We start from the raw sequence: 22,892 nt of genomic DNA, 5'->3' as shown, positions 1-22,892 counted from the left end.
CAAAAGCTTACAGAATCAAACTCGGGGCTACGTATAAAATCTATTATAAAACAAATGAAAAAGGTGTTATAAACCACGTGTAAAATAAATACACGACTAGGCTATAATTATAAACATGTGTTATTCCACAAAATACGGGAATAATATCAAAACTACAACAAATTAAACTATATTAAACTATATCAAAAGGGGAAATCAAACAAGGAGGGACAGCTGGATACCAGCCGTCAGACAAGGGGAGGGGAGGGGTTACACATTTTGATACACTTTGATAGGGGCGGGGCACCTGTCAGATTGAGTTTGACGAGACATGGCTATTATACACTACTCTTGTGTATAAATATATATTTATTTGTTCTGTACATACTTTTGACAAACTTATGGTGGAAGTTTGTTGGTATTGCTGCGAGAATTGTTAATAGCGGTGACACTTTGCGCCACCATTTTAACCCTTTTTATATAGTTTCACTTTTTGTTTTGAAGATCTGAAATAAATTTACTTTTTAATGTATTCTAATTTTATGAGAAGAACCTGAAAGTATGAAAAAAGTATGCATATCGCTGTGTACAGAATGACCCAACCCACTAGTTAACCCCTTCAGTGAACACCTTAAAAAAGTCAATTGAAAACAAGGCAAAGAACTAAGCTTTTTCATAATACCACCAAGAAAAAGTTGACTAAAGTGCGATAAAAAAGATAAATGTAATGGTATTGGTATTGCTGAAAATTTTATCTTGTGCCGCAAAAAACAAGCTGCAATACAGCTTGAGCAATAAGAAAATAAAAATGTTACAGTTCTCGGAAGAAAGTGATGTAAAAAAATGATTTTTTTCTATGAAATCATATTTATTGTGTAAAAGAGCCAAAATATTTTAAAAAAATGATATACATCTGATATTGCTCTGACAGAAAGAATAAAGCTATGTTTTACCACACACAGAAGAGCATAATATAAAAATTAAAAAAAACAATTCCTGAAATGCTGTTTTTTGTTTATTCTGCCCTACTAAAATTGGAAGCAATCAAAAAATGTCATATGCCCAAAAATGGTACCAATAAACTCAACCACGCGTCCTGTAAAAACCAAGCTCTCACATGACTCTGCCGAAATATGAAAAAATTACAACTCTCAAAATATGATGATGCAAAACTTGTTTTTGCAGAGCAAAATGCTTCTTTAAATGCGTGACAGGAGCCAAACATAAATAAAATATTTATCTGGTATCAGTGTAATCACATCGATCCAAAGAATAAAATCAACTAATCACTTATACCGCACGAGAAACTGCGTAAAAAATGAATACAACTATTTCTTCACCTGCTGTTGATTTATTTACTCTGCCATAGATCACAGTATGGCCTGGCTCACACTTATACTGCGCTATGCGCTAAACTCTTACACTGGAGTTTTTCTGTAAATCTCTGAAATACATGACTCAGACAGAACCCCTGGTGGAAGATTTCCTATAAAGAGCCAGATAGAGGCACCATGGATGTCATCTGGTCTATGATATGGCAGTGTGTTTCTTTTTTAGGAGCGTATAAAAGTGCAATTGGCCACAGTTTTTAACACTTCTGAAAAGAAAGACACAGCTGAACAGAGGCCATATGGAGTCCAGAGTAACTCTCTGGCATCATTATAGTGAATGGATTGCTTAGGAGTTTCATCTAAATCACGTAATTTATAGATTTAGATGGAAACCCCAACGTAAGTGCTCAGAGTAGAGCAGCAGATAAATGTGAGCTCAACCTTTATGTAAAATTTTCCCAATACAAGATTCAACTCAATCGACAAAAAAATCAAGTCCACATTCAGGTCCATCATCTGTTAATGAAAATAAAGGGGGCTTCCACATTACTGGTAGTACAAAGACTATGGAAAAGCACTGTGGCTCCTTGCCCCTGAAAAGAAATCCAACAAATTCTGCACTCCCAAAACCAAATGCCCGCCTCCATTTGAGCTCAACAATGGGCCTAAACACATTTAGCGTCCACAATTGGCATTTCTGTGGCTACGAGAGCCTGCTTAATTTACTGATGCATGTCTCCAGAAGCATAAGCTGGGCATAATGTACTGGGCACTACAACGTACTGGGTACAACAATGTACTGGCACTGCAATAGCAGATTTGCAAATTTTACTCAGCAATATCCACTGCTGCTTGATTCCAGAAAACACCCAAGGAATTGGGGAGAGAAAGACAAGGTTTCATCCACTCCCATAATAGAGCCAAATAATTTTAGTTAGTACCAGCATATACTAAACAATTTTTTTGGAGCTACATAATATTCCTGCATACCAGCATATACATTTTTTTTACAGCTAGATAATATTTGTCAGTGCCAGCATATGGTAAACATCCTTTTTAAAAGCTAATTGCTAAGTAATATTCCTCTTCTATTGCTGAAAAAGCTAATATTTATCTAGCAGTTGTGCGACTGGCGCAAACCCTGCAGAGATACGCAAAGCTGCCTGTTAAGCTATGGAAAGTCACTATTTACCAGTAAAATCTCTGAGTCTGGTGTCGGCATGTCTCATAAAGGTGATATTAAAAAAAATATATGTGATTTAAATAAGTAGCTTATCTTTTTCTAGCAGTTGTGCGACTGGTGCAAACCCTGCAGAGATACGCAAATGTCACACTTTACCAGTGGCAATAATTTTCCTTAATCTGCTGTTGGCGTGTGTCATAAAGGTGATGTAAAAAATTTAATATTCTATTGGTTAAATAAATAGTGTATCTTTATCTAGAAGTTGTGAGACTGGCACAAACCCTGCAGAGATACGCAAATGTCACAATTTGCCAGTGGCAATAATTTTCCTTAATCTGCTGTTGGCGTGTGTCATAAAGGTGATATAAAAAAAATTCTACTAGTTAAATAGTGTATATTTGTCTAGCAGTTGTACATACAGAGATAAGCAAACATCACTATTTACCAGTAATTTCCCTGAGTCTGCAGTTTGTGTGTGTAGTAAAGGCAATATAAAAAAATTGAATGTTTGACTTATGTAGTCTGCCACACATGGCACAGTTCATGTCCAGATGCCTTTCTCAAGACCCTCGCGTGAAAGACATTTTGTTTACCATGAAATATTGGCTGTGCACCTTTCTTGACTCATGGTACAAGTTGAAATTTGCTTCTCTCAAGTCAGAGGCAGACGTGCTATTTTATGTGCATGCATGCCAGAGGGCCATTGAGGAAGATTTGCTCAAAAGATTACCCACAGACAACGTTGCTGGTACAGATACCGGCTATTTTCACCCAAAAGGATTACAGGAGAGGGCCACACACACCAGGTGCAACTCGGGGGGAAAGTCTACCAACTTGGCCATTTTCATGAAACCATCACATTAGCAAGAGCTATCTGTGGTGTAACTATGATGAGGAGGGAGAAGTTGACAAAGATGGTGAAGGAGTACTTAAGTTACCATTCCTGCGTCCTCCCTGACTCTATAGTGCCCTTTAACTGTTGGATTTCCAAGCTGCACACTTGGCACAACCTCTCCTTGTACGCCTTGAAGGTGCTGCCATGCCCTGCCACAAGTATGTTGTCTGAGCAGGATTTTAGTTTGGCCGGTGAAATCATAATGGATAGGTGCATACGCCTGTCAATGGAAAATACAGACAGGCTAACTTCTAAAATTGAACAAGGGCTGGATTTACTCCAACTTTGCAAGCCCTATGGATGACAGTAACCCAAAATAAATGCAGCCCAAATGTTCTTTTTTGGAAGTTGTTTTAATGTCCATGCTTTACCATCCACACCAATTTTGTTCAAGAAACCATGTTCTACTCCTCCTGCTTCTGCAACAAGTACTTAGTGGTCTTATATGTATACCCCATGGGGGTAATATTTAAAATTTTTTGTAAGCCTTTGTACATTGTGAAATGTTGAAACTTGCACTCTCTATCTCTACCTAGTGTAATAACTACAAAATGTATTGTGAGGTCCCCATCACGGTCTCTTTCAGCATGTAGGATACAGACCCCTTGGGTAATTTTTGGAAAACTTTTCAGATTGTGCAATGGTGAAACTTGTACTCCCTATCTCTACCTATTGTAATAACTGGAAAATGTATTTTGAGGTCCCCATCATGGTCTCTTTCAGTGAGTATGATACAAACCTCATGGGTAATTTTTGGAAAACCTTGCACATTGTGAAATGGCGAAACTTGTGCTCCCTATCTCTATCAATTATAATGACTACAACATTTATTGTGAGGTCCTCATCACGGTCTCTTTCAGCATGTATGATACTGACCACTTGAGTAATTTTTGGAAACCTTTGTACGTTGTGCAATGGTTACATTTCTACTCTCAATCTCTATATACAGTGGGGCAAAAAAGTATTTAGTCAGTCAGCAATAGTGCAAGTTCCACCACTTAAAAAGATGAGAGGCGTCTGTAATTTACATCATAGGTAGACCTCAACTATGGGAGACAAACTGAGAAAAAAAATCCAGAAAATCACATTGTCTGTTTTTTTAACATTTTATTTGCATATTATGGTGGAAAATAAGTATTTGGTCAGAAACAAAATTTCATCTCAATACTTTGTAATATATCCTTTGTTGGCAATGACAGAGGTCAAACGTTTTCTGTAAGTCTTCACAAGGTTGCCACACACTGTTGTTGGTATGTTGGCCCATTCCTCCATGCAGATCTCCGCTAGAGCAGTGATGTTTTTGGCTTTTCGCTTGGCAACACGGACTTTCAACTCCCTCCAAGGGTTTTCTATAGGGTTGAGATCTGGAGACTGGCTAGGCCACTCCAGGACCTTGAAATGCTTCTTACGAAGCCACTCCTTCGTTGCCCTGGCGGTGTGCTTTGGATCATTGTCATGTTGAAAGACCCAGCCACGTTTCATCTTCAATGCCCTTGCTGATGGAAGGAGCTTTGCACTCAAAATCTCACGATACATGGCCCCATTCATTCTTTCATGTACCCGGATCAGTCGTCCTGGCCCCTTTGCAGAGAAACAGCCCCAAAGCATGATGTTTCCACCACCATGCTTTACAGTAGGTATGGTGTTTGATGGATGCAACTCAGTATTCTTTTTCCTCCAAACACGACAAGTTGTGTTTCTACCAAACAGTTCCAGTTTTGTTTCATCAGACCATAGGACATTCTCCCAAAACTCCTCTGGATCATCCAAATGCTCTCTAGCAAACTTCAGACGGGCCCGGACATGTACTGGCTTAAGCAGTGGGACACGTCTGGCACTGCAGGATCTGAGTCCATGGTGGCGTAGTGTGTTACTTATGGTAGGCCTTGTTACATTGGTCCCAGCTCTCTGCAGTTCCTTCACTAGGTCCCCCCGCGTGGTTCTGGGATTTTTGCTCACCGTTCTTGTGATCATTCTGACCCCACGGGGTGGGATTTTGCGTGGAGCCCCAGATCGAGGGAGATTATCAGTGGTCTTGTATGTCTTCCATTTTCTAATTATTGCTCCCACTGTTGATTTCTTCACTCCAAGCTGGTTGGCTATTGCAGATTCAGTCTTCCCAGCCTGGTGCAGGGCTACAATTTTGTTTCTGGTGTCCTTTCACAGCTCTTTGGTCTTCACCATAGTGGAGTTTGGAGTCAGACTGTTTGAGGGTGTGCACAGGTGTCTTTTTATACTGATAACAAGTTTAAACAGGTGCCATTACTACAGGTAATGAGTGGAGGAAAGAGGAGACTCTTAAAGAAGAAGTTACAGGTCTGTGAGAGCCAGAAATCTTGATTGTTTGTTTCTGACCAAATACTTATTTTCCACCATAATATGCAAAAAAAATGTTAAAAAAACAGACAATGTGATTTTCTGGATTTTTTTTTCTCAGTTTGTCTCCCATAGTTGAGGTCTACCTATGATGTAAATTACAGACGCCTCTCATCTTTTTAAGTGGTGAAACTTGCACTATTGCTGACTGACTAAATACTTTTTTGCCCCACTGTATTATATTATTATAATTTTTTTATTGTGTTACCTTTCTCATTGTGTCTTTAAGCATGTATCTGGGAGCCTGATGTTGATGTTTGAGTCTGCACTTGGACATTGTGGAACTTCAATGCAGTCATTTGCTCCACACACTTCTTCAGGTTTCAGCCTTATACAGAACAATAATAGGAGTAATGAAGGATGCTCTAAATATATGCTGCTAGTTCCCACACATTTCCCACACATCCCTTTATAAAGGGAAACTTGACATAATACCTCTGTTAGCATACATCATATACTGCTCACATGCGCAGCTGTACAGGAAGGAGGCGTTGATGCCTTTTGCCCACAACCTGCAGTTGCACAGACACTACAGTCAGCAACCACATCCAGTTCATTGTCCCAGCACAGTGGTCAGTTGTCCCTTGCCAGCATATGTGTCTGTTCCCAAATTGTTAGTTAGATAGGGCATACATAATCATTAGCACATTACAATGTCCAGTACTGGACAAAAAAACGTTGCTGGCTTTTCCAGGCTCCTAAATGAGACTTCTATCTCTTGTTAAACTGTTGGTTCCCTTAAATTTTCAAAATTTGGGTAAAAAAAATGGTGGTGTATTATTGCTAGGTTTTTGTACATTTTAAGCATGTCTAAGAAACTGGGTTCATACGCTCCACAAACCTATTCAGACCGCAGCCTTATATATATTGGAACATTGTCATTGCCATGCTAAGGCCTTTACCTGAGCTTTGTAGCACTGGGTGTCACCTGAGTAATACACTCCACAGACCTCAACACTATCTGGGACATATCCTGTAATTACTCCATTGTTGCTCAAAACCATGCAAAATAAAAATTCTGCCTGGTTGGCTAGCTTAAAGATGAAGTGCACAGGCTTGTTCAGACTAGTCAATGGCGCTCCTTTCTCTTTCCCTTGATGAGGCTGTTTCCAAGTAAAATGAGGCTTGTACATGTTCCTGACATGGGTTTCAGGCCTGACAGACTGACTACAATACAGGCCCTCGCTTTCATACACTGTTGTCAGAATTGAATTCTAATGCTTTTGGTGTCTGGTAGAATCCAATTTGCTGTAATTGAGCATACAGCTCCCCCAACACCTGTATTATATTCACCTTACAGCGGCTTCACCTGCTAGTAAGCCCTCCATTGGGATCCGGTGGCCAAAATGAATTGTGGAGCTCACAAAACTTAGGTTTTATGACACCTTCTGGCCCTCTGAAAATGTGAAGCGTGGGCCGCGGTGGATGTAGTGGTGGGCGAATCCCAAAATTCAAATGGGCATATTTTAGCTAGCATTGTAAAGTGATGGGGAATATGTACTATTATACTATTTAGCTAACAATTTGGAATGAGGTAGGGACCTCCCAAAATATAGGAGTGAGAGTTCTCCCAAATGTATGATACAGGGCTACCTGAGGGCACATCCTATGCCCAGGTTTAACGACACTTGCTGGCCCTCTGAAAATGTGAAATGTGAATAATGACATGGCAGTGGACGTGGTGATGGTGGCAGACGAAACCCAAAATTCAAATGGGCTTGTTTTAGCTGGCATTGTAAAGTGCTGGGGAATTCCATATATATTCCACTAGCTAAGAATTTGGAATGAGGGAGAGATCTCCCAAATGTAGGAGTGAGAGCCCTCAAAAATGTTAAAGGAAAAAATAAAACCAAAATCAACCATGTGAACATATCCTCAAGGGGAGGTATACTTTTCTAATTTTTAGTTTGCGTTATATACATGTAATTATGAAGGAAAAAATGTTTCTTAGCATTTAGGTTTGGTTTCGTAGGTCTTCTTATAAATCTGTAAAACTGGCGCAATAGTCTGACAATATTATTCCCAGATTCCATATGTGAGTGAGAGAGGCATGCAGGCATCTTCTCCATGATGTTCCCATTTAGTTTTAGCACTTTTCAATCCATCTCAGCTTTTTTCTCAGGCCTTTAGACCTGTTTGTTGGGTCCAGCAGAAAAATATTCATTTTTCCCATTTACTTGCATTGGATATGTTATTCAATACAAATACACAGGTATTAGAAATTATTTGTGCCCATTTTCCTGAATCCAAATATATCACTATTTACTCATCACTAGTTATAAACGTCTGTGAAGCACCAGAAGGTTCATAGTGCTCCCCACACAAATCGATACTTTTATTGAGAAGTCTAGTTTCCAAAATGGCATCACTTGTGGGTGGTTTCCATTGTTTTGGCACATCAAGGGCTCTACAAATGCAACATGGTGTCTGCTAATGATTCCAGGCATTTTTAATTAAAAAAGTCAAACGGTTCTTCTTCCCTTCCAAGCTCTGTCTTGTTGCGAAATTTAAGTTTCCTTCCACAATGGGGTATCGGCATAATCAGCAGAAATTTAGCAACAATTTTTGTGGTCCATTTTCTCCTGTTAATTTTGTGAAAATGTAAAATTTGGAGCTAAAAGAATATTTTTGCGGAAAAAATTTGATTTTTTATTTTTACTTCTCAACGTTTAAGTTTGTGTACACAACAGATCTAAATAAGTTCCTTGAAGGGTCTAGTTTCCAAAATGGTGTCACTTGTGTGTGATTTTCCACTGGTCGGCACATCAGGAGCTCTCCAAATGTGACATGGCTTCTGCTCTCGATTCCAGCCATTTTTGAATTCAAAAAGTTAAACGGTGCTCCTTTCCTTCAGAACACTGCCATTTACCCTCACATATGGGGTATCGGCTTGCTCTATAGAAATCACACAGAAAATACGGTGTTCCTTTTTCTCCTGTTACCCTTGTGAAAAAAAAATGGTGTAAATTTTATATTTTTGCGAAAAAAAGTGAAATATTAATTTTGTCCTTCCACATTGCTTCAGTTTTCGTAAAGCACCTGAAGGGTTAAAAAACTTCTTGAATGCAGCATTAAGCACCTTGAGGGCTGCAGTTTTTAGAATGTTGTAAATTTTGGGTATTTTCTGTCATATAGGCCAATCAAAGTAACTTCAAATGTGACATTGTCCCTGCAAAATTGGTTTTGTAAATTTTGTTTTAAAATTAAAAAATTGCTGATCAAATTTTAACCCTTCTAACTTCCTAACATTAAAAAGTAAGTATCAAAAATTTTGCTGATGTAAAGTAGACATGTGGGAAATGTTATTTATTAACTATTTTGTGTAACATCAAATTTCTGATTTTTATACAAATAAAAGCAAGCCATATAGAACAAATTTTATCACTATCATGACATACAATACAGTATGTCATGAAAGAGCACTCTCAGAATCAGTGGTATCCACTGAAGTGTTCCAGCATTATCTAATATATAAAGCTGAATGTGTGTGTGTGTGTGTGTGTATGTATGTGTGTATGTCCGGGATTGGCATCTGCACCGTCACAGCTACAGCCACAAAATTTTGCACAGTCACACATCTGGACCCCGAGAGCATCATAGGCTATATTGTGAGGCGAAATTTTAACCCCACATAGTAACATAGTAACATAGTAACATAGTTAGTAAGGCCGAAAAAAGACATTTGTCCATCCAGTTCAGCCTATATTCCATCATAATAAATCCCCAGATCTACGTCCTTCTACAGAACCTAATTGTATGATACAATATTGTTCTGCTCCAGGAAGACATCCAGGCCTCTCTTGAACCCCTCGACTGAGTTCGCCATCACCACCTCCTCAGGCAAGCAATTCCAGATTCTCACTGCCCTAACAGTAAAGAATCCTCTTCTATGTTGGTGGAAAAACCTTCTCTCCTCCAGACGCAAAGAATGCCCCCTTGTGCCCGTCACCTTCCTTGGTATAAACAGATCCTCAGCGAGATATTTGTATTGTCCCCTTATATACTTATACATGGTTATTAGATCGCCCCTCAGTCGTCTTTTTTCTAGACTTAATAATCCTAATTTCGCTAATCTATCTGGGTATTGTAGTTCTCCCATCCCCTTTATTAATTTTGTTGCCCTCCTTTGTACTCTCTCTAGTTCCATTATATCCTTCCTGAGCACTGGTGCCCAAAACTGGACACAGTACTCCATGTGCGGTCTAACTAGGGATTTGTACAGAGGCAGTATAATGCTCTCATCATGTGTATCCAGACCTCTTTTAATGCACCCCATGATCCTGTTTGCCTTGGCAGCTGCTGCCTGGCACTGGCTGCTCCAGGTAAGTTTATCATTAACTAGGATTCCCAAGTCCTTCTCCCTGTCAGATTTACCCAGTGGTTTCCCATTCAGTGTGTAATGGTGACATTGATTCCTTCTTCCCATGTGTATAACCTTACATTTATCATTGTTAAACCTCATCTGCCACCTTTCAGCCCAAGTTTCCAACTTATCCAGATCCATCTGTAGCAGAATACTATCTTCTCTTGTATTAACTGCTTTACATAGTTTTGTATCATCTGCAAATATCGATATTTTACTGTGTAAACCTTCTACCAGATCATTAATGAATATGTTGAAGAGAACAGGTCCTAATACTGACCCCTGCGGTACCCCACTGGTCACAGCGACCCAGTTAGAGACTATACCATTTATAACCACCCTCTGCTTTCTATCACTTAGCCAGTTACTAACCCATTTACACACATTTTCCCCCAGACCAAGCATTCTCATTTTGTGTACCAACCTCTTGTGCGGCATGGTATCAAACGCTTTGGAAAAATCGAGATATACCACGTCCAATGACTCACCGTGGTCCAGCCTATAGCTTACCTCTTCATAAAAACTGATTAGATTGGTTTGACAGGAGCGATTTCTCATAAACCCATGCTGATATGGAGTTAAACAGTTATTCTCATTGAGATAATCACGCATTCCAAATCACCAATAATCACGCATTCCAAATCACCAATTTTGCCCCTATCTACATCATGGGTGAAAGGAAAAGTGTTGGAGGCAAATTGACAGCTGTCAGATGTGAACAAGGCAGACTTAAAGAATAAGAGTGATGACGCCGAAGAGTATATACTGTACAGTTGCTAAGGTGGGGCCCCGACATGGAATACTCAACACACGGGGATATGAACACACACACAAAATGCACCGCACACTACCACGTGCTTGAACACATATACAACCCTCAGCACACATTTCACCACACATACACCCACCTCGCCACATGAAAGTCGAAATACAAAAGTTGCCACTCAAAACTCGCCACGCGCAAAATTTGCCTCATGCAAAACTAGGCTCACGCAAAACTCGCCACACGTGCAAAACTCACCTTATGGAAAACTCGCCACACGCAAACTTGCACACACGGAAAAAATTGCCACATGCACAAAATTTGCAACACATGCAAAAGTTGCCTCACACAAAACTTGGACATACTCAAAACGCACCACACATAAAACTCGCCACGCACAAAACTCACCATGTGCAAAACTTACTGCACACAACTTGCTACACTAACCTGTCACATGCAACGTGACACATAAAAAGTTGCTACATGCATGTCGCCACACAAAACTCATCTCACAAAAGTCGCTATATGCATGTCACCACATGCAACTCAACACACACAACTTGACACAAGAAACTCGCCCTAAATCACACATAAGTCTGGTATTATCCTTCAAAAATAAAAATCTGATTAATACGCAGACAAACTACAAGAGCAACAAATGTACCATATAGGAAATACGGCAGCTGTAAGTCAGATGACCTGTCTATTATGTGTATGTGTGAGCTAATATATACTGCCAGGGGGGAGGGCTTGCTGTTGGCTGGGGATTTACCAGGCTGCCAATTTAGCTTCCAAATACTGAGGTAAAAATACTGACCAAATAACGTGTGAACGATGTCTAATACAGGAGGAGATGACAAACAGGTATATACTATATATAGGAGGAGATGACATACAGGTACATACTCTATACAGGAGGCGATGACACACAGATATATACTATGTACAGGAGGAGATGACATACAGGTACATACTATGTACAGGAGGAGATTACACAGGTATATACTATATACAGGAGGTGATGATACACAGGTATATACTATATAAAAGAGGAGATGACACATAGGTATATACAGGAGGAGATGACATACAGCAGGTATAAACTATATACAGGAGAGATGACATACAGGTATATACTATATACAGGATATGGCATACAGGTATATACTATATATAGGATGAGATGACATACAGGTAAATATTATATACAGAAGAGATGACATACAAGTATATACTATATACAGAAGGAGATGACACATAGGTATATACAATATACAGGAGGAGATGACATACAGCAGGTATGTACTCTTTACAGGTGAGATGACATACCGGTATATACTATATACAGGGGAGATGACATACAGGTATATACTATATACAGGAGATGACATACAGGTGTATACTATATATAAGGGAGATGACAAACATGTATATACTGAGGGGAAAATGAGAGGTGTGAGGTGAAAATGAGAGGTGTGAGGTGAAGATGAAAAGGTGTGAGTGCAAAATGAGAGGAGTGAGGGAAAATAGTGGAGTGATCGGAAAATGACAGATGTGAGGTCGAAATGACAAATGTTGCGGGGAATGAGAGGATTGAGGGGGAAAATAAGAGGAGTGAGGGGGAAAATGAGAGATGTGAGTGGGAAAATGAAAGATATGAGGGGAAAAATGAGAGGCGTGATGGGAAAATGAGAGAAGTGAGGTGCTATAACTAACCACAGATATTTACTATGCCCAGGCAACGCCGGGCTCTTCAGCTAGTTACCAAATAAAGTGACACTGGTCTGAATTTTAAAATTTGGCCTGGTCATGAAGGTGAAAACAGGCTTTGTGCTTGAAGGGGTTAAATACACTATATATCATTATACACTTTAAATAAACATTTTTATTGCATTACTAATTTCCTCTACCTTTTCAAAAGATATGTATGAGTGAGTACAATTTAGAGAGGGCAAAATGGGACGACGAGGAAACTGTGTGAAGACGGGGCACAGTATGAATAGGCTGTGTCTTAAAATGGGGCACAGTATGGAGCAAGGGCAGAATGGTGGGGGACAGTATGTAGATATAAGGAGCATGAGGGGAAACAGTGGAGAGGAGACAGTAATGAAAAAGGCAATTGTTCATAAGGGCAGATGGTGTGGTGGTTAAAGCTCATAAAGGCAGACATTGTGGTGCTTACAGCTCATAACAGTGGATAATGTGACAGAGCGTATAATGGCAAAAGGTGTAGTGGATGCATCTCATAAAGGTGGACAGTGTGGCGATTATATTTCAAAAAACCTGATCTGCACATCCAAACATAGACTGAGTGTGAACAGGTGCTGAACCCAGAGTCGCCAACTCGTATATAGTTAAATAAATAGGGCAGCACACTGCAGCGCCAAAACATGCAAACTTGAAAAAACGAAATTTGAACTGCATTACTGCACTAGAAATATGAAAAATGAGAGCTTTTAGCGCACAAAAATGGCCAATTTTATGTGTACCTCGTAGCCACGTTAAGGCATCTCTCTTATACGAGGTCCTACGTTTGACCTACCTCACTGAGAATAAACGTCTCCATCTGAATGGGTACATGTAAAAACCTCTTCTTGGACTCAAATTCTCTCTCTATGTGGAGGGGTATTGGACCTACTATAATTAAAACACCTGAAGCTAGGAAGCGGGGAGTGCACGATCAGAAGGCTAGAGAATACATTTCAAAAAACCTGATCTGCACATCCAAACATAGACTGAGTGTGAACAGGTGCTGAACCCAGAGTCGCCAACTCGTATATAGTTAAATAAATAGGGCAGCACACTGCAGCGCCAAAACATGCAAACTTGAAAAAACGAAATTTGAACTGCATTACTGCACTAGAAATATGAAAAATGAGAGCTTTTAGCGCACAAAAATGGCCAATTTTATGTGTACCTCGTAGCCACGTTAAGGCATCTCTCTTATACGAGGTCCTACGTTTGACCTACCTCACTGAGAATAAACGTTTCCATCTGAATGGGTACATGTAAAAACCTCTTCTTGGACTCAAATTCTCTCTCTATGTGGAGGGGTATTGGACCTACTATAATTAAAACACCTGAAGCTAGGAGGCGGGGAGTGCACGATCAGAAGGCTAGAGAATACATTTCAAAAAACCTGATCTGCACATCCAAACATAGACTGAGTGTGAACAGGTGCTGAACCCAGAGTCGCCAACTCGTATATAGTTAAATAAATAGGGCAGCACACTGCAGCGCCAAAACATGCAAACTTGAAAAAACGAAATTTGAACTGCATTACTGCACTAGAAATATGAAAAATGAGAGCTTTTAGCGCACAAAAATGGCCAATTTTATGTGTACCTCGTAGCCACGTTAAGGCATCTCTCTTATACGAGGTCCTACGTTTGACCTACCTCACTGAGAATAAACGTCTCCATCTGAATGGGTACATGTAAAAACCTCTTCTTGGACTCAAATTCTCTCTCTATGTGGAGGGGTATTGGACCTACTATAATTAAAACACCTGAAGCTAGGAGGCGGGGAGTGCACGATCAGAAGGCTAGAGAATACATTTCAAAAAACCTGATCTGCACATCCAAACATAGACTGAGTGTGAACAGGTGCTGAACCCAGAGTCGCCAACTCGTATATAGTTAAATAAAGAGAGATGCCTTAACGTGGCTACGAGGTACACATAAAATTGACAATGCAGTTCAAATTTCGTTTTTTCAAGTTTGCATGTTTTGGCGCTGCAGTGTGCTGCCCTATTTATTTAACTATATACGAGTTGGCGACTCTGGGTTCAGCACCTGTTCACACTCAGTCTATGTTTGGATGTGCAGATCAGGTTTTTTGAAATGTATTCTCTAGCCTTCTGATTGTGCACTCCCCGCTTCCTAGCTTCAGGTGTTTTAATTATAGTAGGTCCAATACCCCTCCACATAGAGAGAGAATTTGAGTCCAAGAAGAGGTTTTTACATGTACCCATTCAGATGGAGACGTTTATTCTCAGTGAGGTAGGTCAAACGTAGGACCTCGTATAAGAGAGATGCCTTAACGTGGCTACGAGGTACACATAAAATTGGCCATTTTTGTGCGCTAAAAGCTCTCATTTTTCATATTTCTAGTGCAGTAATGCAGTTCAAATTTCGTTTTTTCAAGTTTGCATGTTTTGGCGCTGCAGTGTGCTGCCCTATTTATTTAACTATATACGAGTTGGCGACTCTGGGTTCAGCACCTGTTCACACTCAGTCTATGTTTGGATGTGCAGATCAGGTTTTTTGAAATGTATTCTCTAGCCTTCTGATCGTGCACTCCCCGCCTCCTAGCTTCAGGTGTTTTAATTATAGTAGGTCCAATACCCCTCCACATAGAGAGAGAATTTGAGTCCAAGAAGAGGTTTTTACATGTACCCATTCAGATGGAGACGTTTATTCTCAGTGAGGTAGGTCAAACGTAGGACCTCGTATAAGAGAGATGCCTTAACGTGGCTACGAGGTACACATAAAATTGGCCATTTTTGTGCGCTAAAAGCTCTCATTTTTCATATTTCTAGTGCAGTAATGCAGTTCAAATTTCGTTTTTTCAAGTTTGCATGTTTTGGCGCTGCAGTGTGCTGCCCTATTTATTTAACTATATACGAGTTGGCGACTCTGGGTTCAGCACCTGTTCACACTCAGTCTATGTTTGGATGTGCAGATCAGGTTTTTTGAAATGTATTCTCTAGCCTTCTGATCGTGCACTCCCCGCCTCTTAGCTTCAGGTGTTTTAATTATAGTAGGTCCAATACCCCTCCACATAGAGAGAGAATTTGAGTCCAAGAAGAGGTTTTTACATGTACCCATTCAGATGGAGACGTTTATTCTCAGTGAGGTAGGTCAAACGTAGGACCTCGTATAAGAGAGATGCCTTAACGTGGCTACGAGGTACACATAAAATTGGCCATTTTTGTGCGCTAAAAGCTCTCATTTTTCATATTTCTAGTGCAGTAATGCAGTTCAAATTTCGTTTTTTCAAGTTTGCATGTTTTGGCGCTGCAGTGTGCTGCCCTATTTATTTAAGTGTGGCGATTATAGCTCATAAGGGCAGATGGTGTAGTGGTAAAGCTGATAAGTACAGTGTGGCGGATATAGCTTATAAGGGTCGGCCTAAGGCACTAAAATACCCTGTTTACATGTTTATTAAAAGACCTCCAGTACAACCAAAGCTTATTCTTACACATCCAATGCTGATTTTAGTCCGTAAATACAAAGTATTTATTTTGCTTGCTTATATAGCTCCATCATTTTCCCCAGTGATTTGCAGACATTATCACCACTATCCACATTGCAAGCTCACGATATAATATCAGTATGTTTTTTGAGTATGGGAGCAAACCAGAGTCCCTTTCTAAAACCCACACAAACAATGGGAGAACAAGCAAACTACTTGCAGATGTTGTACTTGCTGGGACTTTAACCCAACAGTGCTAGCCACTGAGCCAACATGCTGTCCAAAAAAATAAGGTTTTACTGTACTGAACCAAATTTCACTAAAAGTTATGCTGCTAGAACCAAGCTCATAACATAAATGCAGTAGCATTAATTAACGAAATACAAACATACAGTGTCAGAACCAAGATCAGTACATAAATTGTATCAACAATGAAAAAATCCATAAAATATACAATTTTTTTTACTTTATTTGCTCTTGTTTCTTAAAATCAAATCATCTTTTAGTAAAGTAATAAAGGTGTATAGATAGTGTTTTTTTTCTTTATTCTGACAAATTTATTATTTTTTTTTTAAAAAGCAATACTCATCTCACTGATTCTTCTACACTCGAGGGTATTTCAACACTGCCAGAACTGTAGAAAAAGACATCCAAAATTTATATGTTGATCTAATGCCGCCTGGTAAAAATTTGCAAAACTGAACATGAGGTTCTTAGTTTAACATTCTGACTAGACTATAAGAAGCCCTCTGCCATATCATGGCAAAGCTCTAAGTGGGTCCCTAGCTTTAAAGGTTCGGCGCCATGCACAAACCACCTTCACAGCAGCAATGCACTAGCAGGGTGGGTGACCTGGTACCTCCCATGACCCATGCTAAGAGGCTGTGCTGCCATGGCTCCAGGCCCCACAGGCACAACACCACAGCAACAGGGGCCACCACATAGCACCAACACCAGATAAATAAATGTAAAAAAAACCCCTCACCCTCCACAAGCACTTAGACTATGGAGTGAAAACAAAAATAAGCAAAATCCTTCTTGCACTTTCTGGCTAATTTAAAAACACCTTGTTAGGGCTAGCGGAACGCACTGAGTAAATAGATGAAGTTATTGGTGGGTTTGCAGCCCAGGGTCCTCCATGCAGGAGGAACCTGCTGCTAGCAAATGGCACTATATGACGGTAATAAGCGAACTTTGTTACTTCACAGAGTCACCGACAAAAGAAAGCACTGTGCCCTATTAGACTCACAGGAGTACACAGCTAACTGCTGAGCTGATAGCAGTCAGTGGTCTTGCACACACATACTCCTCACCGGAGGTGCTAGTAATCTAGGGCTTATTTCAGCCGGGACCCTGAATACATACGCACAAAAATCCTCACCAGAGGTGCCGGTATTCTAGGGGCTTATTTCAGCCAGGGCCCTAAATACATACACACAAGATGACACTGGCGAAAAGCACATAACATAGATTGATACGAGTGAATGGCCGTGCGGTCATGCAAACCTTTTATAGCTGCAGCAACTACAGGACCTTCCCAGAAGGATCAATGGGAGGCTGCCATAGAACTTGAGCAACTTCAGGACCTTGCTAGAGGACCAATGGGAGTTGCTGCAGTACCTGAGCATGTGGCCCTTGATCTCCAATGAGAGATCTTACCCTGGGCATGCTCAGAAGGGGAAAAGTAGGACTTAGTCCCAAAGAAATCTGCTCACCACTGACCAGTACTGGCTACAATGGCAGAATCTGGAAAGGCAGCAGTAACCCTTTGCACAGTGTCAGGCCGGCCTCACACTCAGCGTATAAAAATACGGTCCGTTATTTACGGCCGTAATACGCAGAAAAGTCCCCAAAATAATGATCTGTATGTCATCTGTAGGCAGGGTGTGTCAGCGTATTTTGCACATGGCATCCTCCGTATGTAATCCGTATGGCATCCGTACTGCGAGATTTTCTCGCAGGCCTGCGAAACCGACATACGGACATACAATGGATCCATAGGCTCAAATAATCGTAAAAACATATATACTGTCATATATATATATATATATATATATATATATATGTCAGTGAGACACACATATATATATATATATATTAATATATCATACAGCGCTAGATAGCTTAAAAGCCAGTAATTCAATTGCCGGCTTTTCCTATTTCCTTCATAAACCCAACATGATATGAGACATGGTTTACATATAGTAAACCATCTCATATCCCTTTTTTCTTGCATACTCCACACTACTAATGTTAGTAGTGTGTATATGCAAAATTTGGGCGCTCAAGCTATTAAATTAAAGGGTTAAATCGTGGAAAAACTTGTTGTGGGCTCCCGCGCAATTTTCTCTGCGAGAGTGGGAAAACCAGTGACTGAGGGTAGATATTAATAGCCTGGAGAGGGTCCATGGTTATTAGCCCCCCATGGCTAAAAACATCTGCCCCCATCCACCCCAGATAAGGCACATCTGGAAGATGCGCCTATTTTGACACTTGGCCACTCTCTTCCCATTCCTGTGTAGCCCACGCCAATTTTTTCCGCGATTTAACCCTTTAATTTAATAGCTAGAGCGCCTAAATTTTGCACATACACACTACTAACATTAGTAGCGTGGAATATGCAAAAAAAAAGGGATATGAGATGGTTTACTGTATGTAAACCATGTCTCATATCATGCCGGGTTTAAGAAGGAGATAGGAAAAGCCGGCAATTGAATTACCGGCTTTTAAGCTATCTAGCGCTGTATGAAATATTAATGTATATACAAACAGTTAGGTCCATATATATTTGGACAGAGACAACATTTTTCTAATTTTGGTTATAGACATCACCACAATGAATTTTAAACAAAACAATTCAGATGCAGTTGAAGTTCAGACTTTCAGCTTTCATTTGAGGGTATCCACATTAAAATTGAATGAAGGGTTTAGGAGTTTCAGCTCCTTAACATGTGCCACCCTGTTTTTAATGGGACCAAAAGTAATTGGACAGATTCAATAATTTTAAATAAAATGTTCATTTCTAGTACTTGGTTGAAAACCCTTTGTTGGCAATGACTGCCTGAAATCTTGAACTCATGGACATCACCAGACGCTGTGTTTCCTCCTTTTTGATGCTCTGCCAGGCCTTCACTGCGGTGGTTTTTAGTTGCTGTTTGTTTCTGGGCCTTTCTGTCTGAAGTTTAGTCTTTAACAAGTGAAATGCATGCTCAATTGGGTGGAGATCAGGTGACTGACTTGGCCAAACAAGAATATTGCACTTCTTTGCTTTAATAAACTCCTAGGTTGCTTTGGCTTTATGTTTTGGGTCATTGTCCATCTGTAGTATGAAACGACGACCAATCAGTTTGGCTGCATTTGGCTGGATCTGAGCACACAGTATGTCTTTGAATACCTCAGAATTCATTCGGCTGCTTCTGTCCTGTGTCACGCCATCAATAAACACTAGTGACCCAGTGCCACCGGCAGCCATGCATGCCCAAGCCATCACACTGCCTCCACCGTGTTTTTCAGATGATGTGGTATGCTTTGGATCATGAGCTGTACCACGCCTTCACCATACTTTTCTCTTTCCATCATTCTGGTAGAGGTTGATCTTGGTTTCATCTGTCCAAGGAATGTTCTTCCAGAACTCTGCTGGCTTTTTTAGATGTTTTTTAGCAAAGTCCAGTCTAGCCTTTTTCTTCTTGATGCTTATGAGTGGCTTGCACCGTGCAGTGAACCCTCTGTATTTACTTTTATGCAGTCTTCTCTTTATGGTAGATTTGGATATTGATACGCCGACCTCCTGGAGAGTGTTGTTCACTTGGTTGGCTGTTGTGAAGGGGTTTCTCTTCACCATGGAGATTATTCTGCGATCATCCACCACTGTTGCCTTCCGTGGGCGCCCAGGTCTTTTTGCATTGATGAGTTCCCCAGTGCTTTCTTTCTTTCTCAGGATGTATCAAACTGTAGATTTTGCCATTCCTAATATTGTAGCAATTTCTCGGATGGGTTTTTTCTGTTTTCGCAGCTTAAGGAAGGCTTGTTTCACCTACATGGAGAGCTCCTTTGACCTCATGTTTACTTCACAGCGAAACCTTCCAAATGCAAGCACCACACCTCAAATCAACTCCAGGCCTTTTATCTGCTTAATTGAGAATGAAATAACGAAGGGATTGCCCACACGTGTCCATGAAATAGCCTTGGAGTCAATTGTCCAATTACTTTTGGTCCCTTTAAAAACAGGATGGCACGTGTTAAGGAGCGGATACTCCTAAACCCTTCATCCAATTTTAATGTGGATACCCTCAAATGAAAGCTGAACGTCTGAACTTCAACTGCATCTGAATTGTTTTGTTTAAAATTCATTGTGGTAATGTCTATAACCAAAATTAGAAAAATGTTGTCTCTGTCCAAATATATATGGACCTAACTGTATATGTGTCTCACTGACATATATATATATATATATATATATATATATACAGTGCCTACAAGTAGTATTCAACCCCCTGCAGATTTAGCAGGTTTAATAAGATGCAAATAAGTTAGAGCCTTCAAACTTCAAACAAGAGCAGGATTTATTAACAGATGCATAAATCTTACAAACCAAAATGTTTTGTTGCTCAGTCAAATTTTTATAAATTTTAAACATAAATGTGTGGGTCAATTATTATTCAACCCCTAGGTTTAATATTTTGTGGAATAACCTTTGTTTGCAATTACAGCTAATAATCATCTTTTATAAGACCTGATCAGGCCGCCACAGGTCTCTGGAGTTATCTTGGCCCACTCCTCCATGCAGATCTTCTCCAAGTTATCTAGGTTCTTTGGGTGTCTCATGTGGACTTTAATCTTGAGCTCCTTCCACAAGTTTTCAATTGGGTTAAGGTCAGGAGACTGACTAGGCCACTGCAACACTTTGATTTTTTGCCTCTTGAACCAGGCCTTGGTTTTCTTGGCTGTGTGCTTTGGGTCGTTGTCTTGTTGGAAGATGAAATGACGACCCATCTTAAGATCCTTGATGGAGGAGCTTAGGTTCTTGGCCAAAATCTCCAGGTAGGCCATGCTATCCATCTTCCCATGGATGCGGACCAGATGGCCAGGCCCCTTGGCTGAGAAACAGCCCCACAGCATGATGCTGCCACCACCATGCTTGACTGTAGGGATGGTATTCTTGGGGTCGTATGCAGTGCCATCCAGTCTCCAAACGTCACGTGTGTGGTTGGCACCAAAGATCTCGATCTTGGTCTCATCAGACCAGAGAACCTTGAACCAGCCAGTCTCAGAGTCCTCCAAGTGATCATGAGCAAACTGTAGACGAGCCTTGACATGACGCTTTGAAAGTAAAGGTACCTTACGGGCTCGTCTGGAACGGAGACCATTGTGGTGGAGTACGTTACTTATGGTATTGACTGAAACCAATGTCCCCACTGCCATTAGATCTTCCTGGAGCTCCTTCCTTGTTGTCCTTGGGTTAGCCTTGACTCTTCGGACAAGCCTGGCCTCGGCACGGGAGGAAACTTTCAAAGGCTGTCCAGGCCGTGGAAGGCTAACAGTAGTTCCATAAGCCTTCCACTTCTGGATAATGCTCCCTACAGTGGAGACAAGTAGGCCCAACTCCTTGGAAAGGGTTTTGTACCCCTTGCCAGCCTTGTGACCCTCCACGATCTTGTCTCTGATGGCCTTGGAATGCTCCTTTGTCTTTCCCATGTTGACCATGTATGAGTGCTGTTCACAAGTTTGGGGAGGGTCTTAAATAGTCAGAAAAGGCTGGAAAAAGAGATAATTAATCCAAACATGTGAAGCTCATTGTTCTTTGTGCCTGAACTACTTCTTAATACTTTAGGGGAACCAAACAGAATTCTGGTGGGTTGAGGGGTTGAATAATAAATGACCCTCTGAAAAGACTTTTCACAATTTAAAAAAAAAATAAACAAAGAAATAACATTCTTTTTTGCTGCAGTGCATTTCACACTTCCAGGCTGATCTACAGTCCAAATGTCACAATGCCAAGTTAATTCCAAATGTGTAAATCTGCTAAATCTGCAGGGGGTTGAATACTACTTGTAGGCACTGTATATATATATATATATATATATATATATACCCCTATACTATGTGTAGACATTTATCTTAGCTATTCTATTGTAACTGTCAGTGTGATTTTACTGTACACCGCACTGAATTGCCGGCTTTTCTATAGAGCACCGCTGCGTATTTCTCGCAAGTCACACTGTTGGTCCATATTTTTCTCACCCCATAGACTTTCATTGGTGTATTTTTTGCACAATACGGTGACAAACGCAGCACGCTGCGATTTTCTACGGCCGTAGAAGACCGTATAATACGGATCAGTAAAATACGGCAGATAGGAGCTGGGCCATAGAGAATCATTGTACCGTATGCAATCCGTATTTTCTGCACCTCTCATATGTCCGTAAAACTCGATAGTGTGAGGCCGGCCTTAGACTGAGCGAGACGCTGGGACCGATGCCTCCACTGAGCAGGCTCTACTGTGGCAGGAGGAGAATGGGAGACCGCAGTGGAGATGGCTCGAGATTCCCCCTTTGCAGAGGTGGGAACTCGACCCCTAACACACCTGGTCAAATGGCAAGAGTGCTGGTCCAAGCAGAAAAAATTACTGTGGGGACAGTAATGCAAATGCCAGAACTATAGAAAAAGGAATGGACCACACATCCAAAAATCATTTGTTGATCTAATGCAGCTAGGCAAAAATTTCAAAAAATGAACATGAAGTTCTTAGTTTAACATTGTGATCATCTGATCAGACTGTATGAAGCCCATTTGTGGATACCTAGCCT

At 40.5% G+C, this 22,892-nt stretch overlaps 1 protein-coding gene across 1 annotated transcript in view; it reads right to left on the bottom strand.

Moving 5' to 3' along the window:
* GALNTL6 (polypeptide N-acetylgalactosaminyltransferase like 6) overlaps positions 1-22,892 on the bottom strand; it is a 3,161,254-nt gene that overhangs the window by 281,039 nt on the left and 2,857,323 nt on the right. The window lies entirely within an intron of this gene.

This window comes from Ranitomeya imitator, chromosome 1 (genome assembly GCF_032444005.1).
Source record: "Ranitomeya imitator isolate aRanImi1 chromosome 1, aRanImi1.pri, whole genome shotgun sequence".
Classification (NCBI taxonomy): Eukaryota; Metazoa; Chordata; class Amphibia; order Anura; family Dendrobatidae; genus Ranitomeya; species Ranitomeya imitator.
The sequence above is the reverse complement of the archived record's forward strand: the minus strand, read 5'-3'. Positions and strand labels throughout refer to the sequence as shown.